This window comes from Diabrotica undecimpunctata, chromosome 8 (genome assembly GCF_040954645.1).
Source record: "Diabrotica undecimpunctata isolate CICGRU chromosome 8, icDiaUnde3, whole genome shotgun sequence".
NCBI lineage: Eukaryota > Metazoa > Arthropoda > Insecta > Coleoptera > Chrysomelidae > Diabrotica > Diabrotica undecimpunctata.
The window spans coordinates 30,461,691-30,475,054 of NC_092810.1; the positions used below are offsets into that span (position 1 = coordinate 30,461,691).

Consider the following 13,364-nt stretch of genomic DNA (forward strand, 5'->3'; position numbering starts at 1 on the left):
TTCAGTTACTTTTTTAGCAGATGTCTTGATAAATGAAATAAAGTGATTAAATGTAAAATGAAAATAAACATAAAAGTATAAAATAGATATATACTCAAGGGAAGTAAGTTTTTCTCGTAACTTTGAAATAATTAAGTTACGGCATTGATTATAAACCACCCATTACGGGTCGACCATTAAATTTCATTCAAATCAATTTAATAGATTTCGCATAATAGTTTTGCAATCTATTTTTTTTAATTGAAATTCTTTAAAATCTTGTACAACAAAAACTAAACCATATAGAAGTTTGCCAATTTTTTTACGTATAAAAGAGAACTTCACCTATCCCACGCACTTTATAGAATTGACCTCAAATTATTTGGGTGACATCAGGAATTTTTTAAAATTTAAACAATTTTTATATCTCTTTATAATGTTATTATTTAAAAAATCTTTGCTTAAACAAATTAAAAGTTTTTTGTGATAGATCGGAGAGAATGGGGAAATGACAGTCACTTAAAGAGAAAATACTGTAAGTGATTTTTACTAATGTTTGTATTTTGAGAACGATTTCCGAAGTGGAAATTGAAACGTCAATAAACGTATTTTAACAATTTACTAATGTTTGTATTTTGAGAACGATTTCCGAAGTGGAAATTGAAACGTCAATAAACGTATTTTAACCTTTAATTGTGGCTTATTCCCATTTAAATATAAATTAATTTAAAATGCCACAAGAAAATAGCTTCAGAACTGTAAGTGATGTATTAAATAATATTTTATTAGGTTTCCAGTGAAATGTGTCCGTTTGTTATTTGGCTATGTTATATTCTAATTGATTTCGTAAAGCGCCAATGATGTTTTTTCATGATAAAAATCAAAAAAGCTGATTGACCCGTATTACCCTATGATGTCGGGTAATGTCGGCCAGGGTATGGGAAAATGGCGGTCTTAGATTAGAATAGCTCAATAAGAACAGTGATACATTAAATTTCATTTATTATTAATTATTACATATTAACACATAACAAAAATAAATGAACATAGCAAATAATTAGAATATTATTTTACCATAACTCAGCTTTTCAAACTTAATAAGTTTTCCCACAATGTCATGTTTACTGATAAAACTCATGTCGCCTACTTCTGGGAAAACAAATATGTGGCCTTGACCTTTATATGCACGCATAAACTTTACTGAAATAGAGTTCTTCCTCAGTTCAACCACTTCAGCCGGAAAATTATTCTTTGTTTTTTCATTTGAAACTGTCAAAGAAGAAAGTCACTTACGTTAATTTGTTGCGGTAGATCTTCCAGGCTAAACCCTTTCGGTAGATTATCTTTAAAGTTCGCAGTCATCGAAGTACACTAAGTCGCTGTCTCCAGATTCCTGACATAAATCGCTCTTATTTGGACAGTCAACCTCAGAATCAGATGAATCAAATACTTTTGTTTTAACATAATTTCTAACTTTAAGAGCACATTATTTCAAAGTTTGTTCTCGTTATTTCAGTTTTAAACGCTCTTTACGAAACGAAGTTTATAGGATATGTTCCAGTTCATAAAAATCCAGAGATTGGTTTAGCAACCGTGGCAACATTTCTATATGCTTTGTTAAAGAGTTCCGCAATCTTATAAACTGTAATCCTTTCGGTTGGATGACTTTTCATAAAAAGATCAGATTCCCTGTTATACTCCTTATTAAGAGGTCACAAGAAAACGACATCGAGAGGCTGCAGGCGTTTTCTTTGCAATACTCTTAAGCTTCTAGGATGATATGGCTACCATAGTTGTCTAAAATTAGTAAAACTAGTTCAGTTTCACTGGGGTTGGCATACTTTTTAAAACCATTTTTTAAAAATGTTTTAACCACTGAATAAAAAGTTCCCCATTAGTTCAGCCGTTTTTGGAACATTTGTAAAGAGATCCAGGTGGTCCTTGTACTTCCAGAAGTGGTATCATTCGTTGTTTTTTATAAATAAAAGAAGGGGGGACATAATTCCCTGTAGCGTTGAATGCACAAATAACTCTAGTGGTTTGCCCCTTTCACCAGACCTATTCTCTTTTGCCCATTTGCTGCTAAATTTTTGTTGGTGTCTTCAACGGTTGTAACATCTGGTTCGTCCTATTATAAGGACGAATATATATATATATATATATATATATATATATATATATATATATATACATATATATATATATATATATATATATATATATATATATATATATATATATATATATATATATAGATATATATATATATATATATATGATATTTTGTCCTGATATTGAATTTCAATCTACATCTACAAGGTCGTGCACAGTATCTCAAGAAAAATTTTTATCGAATGAAACGAACAAAAAAAAATTTAATGCATCAATGCTCCCACCGACTGAATCTGCAGCCCTTCAGCACCGCTTTAGGGTTTATTAACAAGTTCAGCAATGGCTTGGTAATGAATTAGACCCAAAAGGGGTTCGGAAGAAAACAGGTTTAGAGCCAATACAAACTACAGATATATTTTTACCTGATTGATTTTTACCTATTTGAAAAAAATTAACTGTAAGTGTTTGAAAGAATGTTTTAAGTCATGTGGTTGCATTAGGCACGGTTTGAAGTGTACTGATTACTGCTTTAGCTACCACGGGCAAACTTACAACAATTCACAAAGTAATATTATTGATCTTGAAGAAGAAAATACTGATTCTGCTATTAACTTTCATGAAATTAATTTAGAATTAAATTATGAAAATTTTGAAAATAATGTTCAACTTCGAGATGAATATAAAATATGAAATATGAAATATTCTTTTAATTTCTTACTTCTCATTTAATGTCTGTATTTTGCTAGTTATTTTTCATGCACTTTTTAACTTAAACCTGCTTAGAATAAATATATGATGACTAGAAAAGAATTGATCGAGAGTAGTGAATCGATGTCATGAACAGCTATTTCGTGACGCTACCCGTGATGACGCCTTCTTGTAGCGCTAATTTCGTGACGAAGCCATCTTGTGGCGCTAGTTCCGTGACGCTCGCCTCAACATTTTACTATAGAGAAAAAACTAATACAACGCCAGTATAGAAGCTTCGCTTGAAAAAGTGTACAACAAATGAAAAAATATGTAGTGTTATTTTGTTGTAAATAAATAAATTTATTTATAACAAAATTAAAGCATCTTTCGGAATTTGTTAATGCATTATCTAGATGTCTTTATTCGAGTTACATCGGATTAAAAAAACAAAGAAGAACATTGCTTCATTGGAAGCCTAAAAAATACAGTTTTTTACTTACCTACTATTTAAATGGGAATAAGCCACAATTAAAGGTTAAAGTACGTTTATTGACGTTTCAATTTCCACTGCGGATTTCAATTTGAAACGTTAATAAACGTACTTTAACCTTTAATTGTGGCTTATTCCCATTTAAATAGTAATTACTTTAACATGCCACAATTGAACTTTTCAATTTTCTTCAACCTAGTTGTCTTGGTATTTTTCACGCGCAATATCGATCGATTTTATTATTAATAAATTTTTATCAAGAAAGAGCTCCGGAGGAGAGATGTATTGGTTCAAAGATTACCATCCTATTTAGGCGGGTGGCGTTTATTAAAAAAGGTTAATCAAACATGGTCAAAAATTTTCCGTGGCAACCTATTTATTTATAATTATTTTTATTCAAATTATAAAAAATTAATTTTTTCGCTTCAAAACCGCTTTTTCAGTAATTTGGGTTATTAAGAGAAATTAAGGCAACCAAAAAGAATGAAATAACACTTATAATGGGAGATTTCAACGCGAAAAAAGAACGAGGCAAAACAGGAAAGGTAGTGGGAAATTTCGGACTTGGTGAAAGAAACGAAAGAGATCGTCTAGTTCAATTTTGCCAAGAACACAACCTAGTACTTACTAACACTCTCTTTAAGCTCCCGCACCGTAGACACCGTAGGTAAAATAATCAGAAATCAAATAGATTATATCGCTGCACCAATCAGGTTTAGAAACTCCATCAAAGCCGTAAAAACGTACCCGGGTGCGGACGTAGCATCAGACCTCAATCCGGTGGTATGTAAGTTTGAAGTAAAGTTAAAAAAGCCAAATGCAAACAACAGGCCCGAAACGCTAGATATTAGGAAGCTTTCCAACATAATATTAAACAACAGATGCAGGAGAATTTAAATACCGAAATATCAAAAATCCTTAAAAATAACAATGAACCGCTGGAAAAGTGGAGTGAAATTAAAGAAGAGATTAGGACTTCAAGCTCTAAGTTTTTACTACCTGATAAGAGAAAAAAGAAAGACTAGATGACTGCAGAAATCCTTGACATGATGGAAGAGAGACGGATATATAAAACTAAAGATACTGCCAAATACCGTGAAACCCATAGACGAATTAGAGCTGAGATAAGAAAATCTAAAGAGAAATGGTTCTCGGAGAGATGCGAAGAAATCGAACAGTACGAAAAGGTATACGACTATCACAATATGCATAAGAAGATAAAGGAACTCACAACAAAGAAAAGCTACAATATTTTATCGAAAGGGCTATGCGATGATAATGGAAATCTACAACTAGACCCCGACAAAATAGTTAGAATCTGGGAAACTTATGTGGAACAACTGTTTAATGATGACCGTCCTAGTGGGTATACACTGAGCAATGATGATACTGGCCCTTCTATTCTAAAATCAGAAGTGGAGAATGTTATAAAGGGTCTTAAAAATAACAAAAGACCAGGCAACGATAACATATACGGGGAAGTATTGAAAATGCTGTGCAAAACAAACAGTCAATTTCTAGACTCACTCGTTAGACTCTTTAACAATATTTATAACAGCGGGGAGTTTCCTGAAGACTGGCTAGAGTCAACTTTTGTTGCCATACCGAAAAAACCAAAAGCAATATCTTGTGATCAACATCGGATGATAAGTCTAATTAACCACATTTCGAAGGCATACACCAAGGTTATTTACAACAGAATAAGCAAAAATGCGAGGATAACATTGGAGATTCGCAGTTTGGGTTTCGGAATTCTCTTGGGACAAGAGAAGCACTTTTTAGTCTACAGGTACTTATCCAGCGCTGCAGAGATATGAACAAAGACGTGTACATATGCTTTATAAACTACGCAAAAGCATTCGATAACGTAAAGCACGAAAAGATAATTGAAGTTCTCCATAAGATCGGAGTCGACTACAGAGACATTCGAACAATAGCGAGTCTCTATTGGGGCCAAACAGCTAAAGTGAAAGTAGGATCTACATTTACCAATAAAATTGAGATCAAGAAAGGGGTACGACAGGGCTGTATCTTGTCTCCTATTCTCTTTAATATATACTCAGAAGAAGTATTTAAGACAGCGCTGGAGGAAAGCACAGAAGGCATAAAGATAAATGGAGAAATAATTAATAACATAAGGTATGCTGATGACACTGTGATTCTAGCAAGTAGCATGGAGGAACTGAGTTGCCTCCATCCATGAGTAAGATACAAAAAGCAAGTGCACAATACGGACTCAGACTAAATATCACAAAAACCAAATGGATGTTAGTAAGCAAAACCCAACAACCACCACAGCAACTGATATTAGACAATGAAAGAATTGAACACGTGGATTCGTACATCTACTTGGGAACAACAGTTAACTCAAATTGGGATCAAGCGAAGGAAATACGTATAAGAGTAGAAAAGGCAAGAGCATCGTTCGCTAGCATGAAGCAAATTTTCACCTCTAAAAGCCTCACCCTACCTCTCAAAATTCGACTTCTGAAATGTTATGTATTCCCGGTTTTGTTATATGGAATGGAGGCGTGGACAATGACCGCAACATTGATGAAAAAAGTAGAGGCCTTCGAAATGTGGGCTTACCGACGTATATTACGTATATCCTGGACTGAGCACGTGACCAACGAAGAGGTACTATGCCGGATAGGTAAAGAGAGAGAGGTAGGAATAAGTATAAAGAAAAGAAAGTTGGAATACTTGGGTCACGTTATGAGACATAATAAATATAGAGTACTACAACTGATCGTCCAAGGGAAAATAGACAGCAGAAGGGGTCCAGGGAGGAGAAGACACTCGTGGCTCCAAAACTTGCGGCAATGGTTCGGATTGTCATCTGCTGAACTATTCAGATCTGCCGCAAACAAAGTCAGAATAGCCATGTTGATTGCCAACGTTCGGAACGGACAAGGCACATGAAGAAGAAGAAGAGAAAATTTATTCCCGTCATTTTTTTTTGTAAAATGCTTACTTTAAGCGTAAAATTTTAGTTTTTCGAGTCCATTTTTCGAGATGAAATCCTAAGTCAAGTAGTTTCAAAATGCGCAATTCTATTTTGATTTTATAAATGAGTTGATATCGATATTAATTTTTCCGTCCACCATCCATTTTGTTTTCTTTGCGTTGATTGTTAAGCCCTTTTCAGTGCATTCGTTGTTTACAGCATTTAACAGGGTTTGAAGATCTTCTAGAGTCTCTGCCATTATGGCGGTGAATTATGAATGTTCTTTTGAAAAACACTTTTACAAAGCACAAACACTCAAAATAAGCTCAAAATGTGAGAGCTTGTTGACAGAAAAATTCTTGTTTGCTTCTTTTTATATCAGCATTTACAGTATGTAGTTCTATGTAGTTGTTAATACAGCTTAAAAGCCCCATTATTTTTTCGTAAAAATGCATGATAGATTCCGCTGAACCTTTTCTCAAATTTACTAGGTCCCTTGTAAGCTAGTTTTCTTCTCTCTGATCTCCAAAATTTTGAATTAATGCATTTTTTATTTCATCCCAAGTTTCACATCCATATATAGATATTACTTCTTTTGCTCTACCTGTTAATTTACTTATAATACCGTGAAGCAAAAATTGATTTTGTTTATTAGCTGCATTAAGTCTATCATAATAATGGTTTAGAAGTAATGTCGAAACTTTAAGAAATTCATGAAGTTCATTTGTATTTCCGTAAAAATTTGGAAGAATACATAAATTTTTTCGGCAAATTGTGGAACTGCCATATTTTCAAAATTATCTGTATTTATATGTGATACTCTTAAATTATTTTCAAAATTATCTATATTTATAGGTGATACTCTTAAATTATTTAATCTTTTTATCAAATCTATCTCTTCGCAGTTATTTAATTTAAATTAGCTTCTAAATCTAACTCAAAGTCATCTAAGGACTCCGAGGAGTCTGACATATAATCTTTTTCAATAAATATATATTTATCTTCTTAATTATAAGTAATAAAATTCGCTCAAGACAAAGATGATGCTGCTGTGCATTCCTTCGATCTTGATAACTTCTAACTTCTAATTCCCTCGGGTGAACTCCCTGCAGGCGGTTTCTCTTAGGCTGGTTCTTGGAATAGTGGACAAACACTTAAAAGTGACGAGGACCTTCAAAGACTCTTCCATATCCTTACTGACTCTGCGCCAATTATGAATGTTCTTTTGAAAAACACTTTTTTAAAAACTACAAACACTCAAAATAAACTTTTATTTACATTAGCAAAGATTTTAGTTACGATTCAAAATATATTATTTAGACTTCAAATACAAATATACTGTCAGACTAAATAAACTAATGCCAGACTAAAAAAGTTGGTTTTACAATGCTTTATTTATAATCATTACATTTGCTGAATTTGCTGTTTTAGTAAGTCGCAATTGATGTTGCAAGGCTCCGGAATATTCGGTGCTGATAGGCGGTAACTTCTTATTGAATTCGCGTGGTTGAATGTACTGGATTCTAGCGGTCATTGTACTATAACTACTCCATCCTCTGAAGAAGTTTTGTGAGGGGCGAACAAAACTTTTGCATTGTCTTCTTCTGGGGTTTCGTTGCTAGAATTTTGTACCTGTAACATATATAAGCCAGATAATTTTAATAAAGATATATACAGGTGTTTTTCAAAAATGGTTTGTCTGTCTCATTGTCTCAAGATCTTCTTCCCGAGAGGGTTTATGGAGTTTGTCTAAGGGGATGCGATCTATCCTGAATGGTTTGAATTTCTGTGGTCCTAATTTTTGGAAATCGCCAGCAGTTTATCTGGGATGGTTATTCTTGAATATATATATATATATATATATATATATATATATATATATATATATATATATATATATATATATATATATATATATATATATATATATATATATATATATATATATATATATATATACAGGGTGACTCACCATTAACGAGACGGAAGATTACAAAGAAACGGTAAAAGATTTTTAAAAAATTTTAAATTTAGAATTTGAACGTTGATAAGGGCTACATTTTAAAATTATTTTGAAATATACAGGGCATCCCAATAAAGTGCGGCTTATCAAAGTTATATTTTTTCTTCTGGGACACCCTATATTTTATTACATTTTCTAATTTTCAGCAAAAAATTAGGTATAGTTTCATAAGACTTCTCTATACCTATGTACAGAGTGTTCTGAGTTATGTGGAATATTCTTAAAATGTAAAGCTTTAAACGAAGACTCATTCCTAACCTATTTAAAAAATTCTAATAAAATTGGTTATACCTCTAAATAGTTGGATATTGGTTGAATGTATTTAATGATTAATTATTAAAGATTTATTTACAGGGTGTTCAAAATTTGCAGTTTTATTATTAGATTATTCAATGTGTAATATAAGGCTTATTTTAAATGGAACACCCTGTATATTAATGAATTAATATATTAAAAAAATGTTCCACTTTCGAATGGTATATGGATGTCCTAGAACTAGGAGTGATAGATTTTAAAATTTAGATATTTTATAATTTAAAATTTTCTTTTCGATTTCAAAATATTTATAGTTGTTACTCTCGATTTTTAAACCCATCATTTTGACATATTTGTTATAAATGAAACCAATATAGTTGTAAACAAATGTGTATACTTTATACATTTACTTGCTGATACACAACGAATCAGAAAGAATTTTAATAAAACAAATAATACAAAATAATATAAAATGAACATAAGTTCAAGAACAAAATAAACCACAACTTACTACATTATAAGCAAAAAATTTTTTGTTTAAAGAAGACTCATTAACGGCTTATTTAAGCAATTATAACAAATTTTCTCTTACCGCAAAATAGTTGGGTAATGGTTAAATTTATTCCATTATTGATTAATAAACATTTATTTACATAGTGTTAAAAACTTAGTTTCAATTTTGGATTATTCAATATCTAATATGAGGCTTATTTTAAATGGAACACCATGGATAATAATTAATCGTAATACTAAAAATAGTTTCCTCTTTTGAATGGTATAAAGATGTCCTATACTTAAGTCTCATAGTTTTTGCGTAATTTACAATTATTTAAACTCTTCATCGGTATATTGATTTTAAAACAAAAGATATAGTTAGTTAATGTCATTGTATGGCATTGTCATTTTCTGACATTACAATCTTGTAATTGTCAAAATATAAACATTCGTGTGTAATATTTAACTTTCATTGTTCCTAAAAATGAAGAATTACGCTACCCATGAAAGAGTCGACATGGTACTTTGCATTGGAGAATGTTTGAAAAATTGTTTAGTTTCTAAAATTGTTCAATAGCTTCTAAAGCTTATGCTCAAAAGTATCCTGATAAGACACCCACAAAAGGAAGTTTTTGAGAGATTGCTTAATAGATTCCTGCTACAGGTAATGTTGCATACGAAAAGGTAAATAAAAATAAACCATTTATTGGTGACAACGTTAACGAACTTAATGTCCTGTTTTATGTTACGAAAACCCAAATATTAGTACAAGAAAAATTTCGGGTGCATTAGGAATTAGTCAAACTAGTGTATGTAGAATACTTAAGACCAAGCACTTTCATCCGTATCACATTCAACTTCACCAGCATTTGACAGAACAAGATTATGGTAACCGTTTAAATTTTTGTTTATGGACTTTAGATAAAGTTGGAGAAGATCCTGATTTTTTTAAAAATGTAAAATTTACAGACGAATCGACTTTTCATAATAATGGTCTAGTAAATAGACATAATTTCCATTATTATGACACAGAAAATAAACATTTATTTCGTACTGTTGATCGCCAATTCCGATGGAGCTAATGTATGGGCGGCATTATGGGCGAGTACGTTATCGGCCCGTATTTTTTTGATGGACATCTTAATGGAACAAATTTCTTAAATTTTTTAAAACAAGATTTTTGGACACTGCTTGAGAACCTTCCACTTAGCCTACGAACAAAAATGTGGCTCCAGTTGGACGGAGCTCCTGCTCATTTCTCACGTGATATTAGGAAATATTCGGTGCTGATAGGCGGTAACTTTTTATTGAATTTGCGTGAGGAATATACTGGATTCTAGCTGTCATTCTACTATAACTGGTGTCATCTACGTATCTAATGTTGTTAATAATTTCACCACCGATTTTAATACCTTCGCGACAAATATTTAATGCTTTCCCAAAAACTGGTTCAGCGTAGGCATCGGGGACATAACACATCCCTGTCTGACACCACCCTTAATAGAAACTTTAGCTGAAACCTCTTATCCACCTTAACAATAGGTCTGATTGTAGTAAATATTTTTTAGCAATCTTATATCATACGTGTCCAGACTAACGGAGTCTACGCATTGAAATAGTAATGTAAGTGGTGCTCTATCAAAGGCTTTTTCGAAATCTATAAAACATACGTAAATATTTTTTCTAAACTCTATACTCTTGTGTAAGAGTATTTACATGCAAAAGAGCTTCCAGAGTACCCATACTGTTTCGGAAACCAAAGTACTCATCACCAGTTATCCCCCACAAAGTTTATATATGCGACAATGCAATATTTTTATAAACATTTTGAGCGTGTGACTCATTAAACCGATAAATTGATAGTCGCTACACTGTCTGGCATTCCTTTTCTTGGGAATAGTTATAAATATTGATTCTAATTTGCCTCTGCTGTATATCTTGTTAACGAAGGATGTGGTAATCGCAATACTCTCATTATCTAATAGTTGTAACAATTCTACAGGTATTTTGTCAGGACCAGAAGCCTTCCTTCGTTCCGCTTGATCGATGGCTTTCTGATCTAGGATTAGAATCGATGGGCCCGTATCTCGGTTAGATGTTATTTCTTGGTAGATTCTTTGGCCATCTTTAAATAATGCTATTCTGTAATTTTCCCATTCGATACAGCACTCTTTAATATCACTTAAAATTCTACCACCAGAGTCTTTTGACTATTAATTCTTTTAGTTTTTTTTTATGCAAATGGAGGCTGTCGTGTTGTTGCTTCAGTTTCTCAATTTCTAAACAGGATTCTTGTCTCCATCGATCTTCTGCTACTTAATTCTTTATGTATTTCATTGCATTTTCTCTGTTTATAGATCTGTACTGCATCCTAACGTCTATTAGATTTAAGAAGTCTTGTGTGATCCAGTCATTTTTAACTGTTCGTTAGATTTCGTAGAACTTGGTTAAATTCTTGAGAAATCTTATTTACAGTGCATGGGTCTTGGAGTGCATCTAGTGATATTTTGGATGTTTTCTGATTTTTACAGACTCTCTTTAGCTTAACTGTGATTGTAAAGCACACTAGAGTATGGTCTGCCCGAATATCGTCACTTGAGTAAGTCTTGACCTATTTTGTGCAATTTTTAAATCGTTTATTGACCTATGTAATCAATTTGATTTCTTAAAATATTGTCTTTCTGATCAATTGGAGACTTCCGAGTATATAGTCTACGTTTTGGTAGACAAAACCATATATTTATAATTACAAATTTACTGAAAGAGAAGAAAGCCTTGATGGAAAAGAAAATGCAAAGGCATGGGAGTACCGGTACGGAACGAATACCTATATACGTTAAGCTTTGCAGACGATCAAGTAGTGATTGCACAAGACCAAGACGACCTCAGCTACATGATGAAGAAACTACAAGAAGAATATACCAAGGCTGGCCTAGATATTAACCTTGCGAAAACAGTACCTATCTACAAGTGAAGAAGACATAGAAGATCTACAGATTGATGACAAAGTAACAATCAAAGGAAAAGATAAATTCAAATACTTGGGGTTTATAATCACGAAAAAGGCAACAACAGAGGAAGAAATTACACAAAGATTAAGACAAACAAGAACAGCAATCTGACAACTTAACTCAGTATGGTGGGATAGACACCTAAATATGAAGACAAAAACACAGATTTATAAAACATTAGTGCGAAGTATTATGACATATGGGGCTGAAAATTGGATCATAAACAAGAAAAACAACAGTAAGATAGTAGCAACAGAGATGGAATGCCTGCGAAGATGCTGCAGAGTAACAAGAATGGATAGGAGAAGTAATGACGAAATATAGCAAAGAACATCAATAGAAACAAACATACTAACATATATAGAACGAAAAAGACTAAAGTGGTATGGACATGTAAGAAGAACTAGCGACAGCAGATGGATAAAGGGAATAACCGAATGAAGCCCCATAGGAAGGAGGAAAAAAGGACGACCCCGAAAATCTAAACGATGGAGAATGGGACAACAGAGAGAGATGGAAACGGTTGAGCGAGGGAAGGCAGTGAATACTGTAGAATCCCTGAATATATATATATATATATATATATATATATATATATATATATATATATATATATATATATATATATACAAATTTACTGCATCAACCGTTCTCCTCTTTCATTTCGTTGTACTAGACTTAACTTTCCAGTAATTTGAGAGTACTTTCTGATTCCACTTTTGCATTGAAGTCCCCCATCCCCAGGATAAGACTAATTTCGTGTTTTTTTGTCATAGCTAAGGCTTCTGATACAATTTGGTAAAATGTTTCAATCACGGTATTCTCTTTGTCTGCAGTTGGTGCGTAAACTTGTATTATATTTATATCTATTAGGAATGGACAAATTTCCTTAGAGACTTTGCAAGCGATTTCTTTAGTATGGCCGCTCCGCCGTTTTGATGTGACTCATCGTTTGTCTCCTTTGTTTCGCAGACTCCTAATACAGACATATCGAGTTTGCTTATTTCTCAGGCAGGCAGGCTTTCCTGCTTCATATAACGTTTTAAGATTCCACGAGCATTAATTTTTTTATGTTTATTTAATTTTAGTTTATTTTTATAGCGATTTCGCTTGTTGGCGACCGGGGAAGGAGCTTTATGATCTTCCTCTGCCGGATCTTGTGGTCCCAATCCATGACCTATTTCCTCGCTATTGCTTGACATGAAAATTGTTCTTGGAATATCCTTAGAGATATTTAATATAGTGGTTTTTCGTTACCTCCTATATCTGCATGCCATATGCCGTTTATCGGCTCATTCGCCTTTTAGGACAATTTGTTATTGCAAGGATAAGTGGGTACCCTTATTCTCTTCTCAGTTCGTC

At 32.7% G+C, this 13,364-nt stretch overlaps 1 protein-coding gene across 1 annotated transcript in view; it reads left to right on the forward strand.

Moving 5' to 3' along the window:
* Positions 1-13,364, forward strand: part of LOC140447373 (serine/threonine-protein kinase S6KL-like) — a 290,169-nt gene that overhangs the window by 80,750 nt on the left and 196,055 nt on the right. The window lies entirely within an intron of this gene.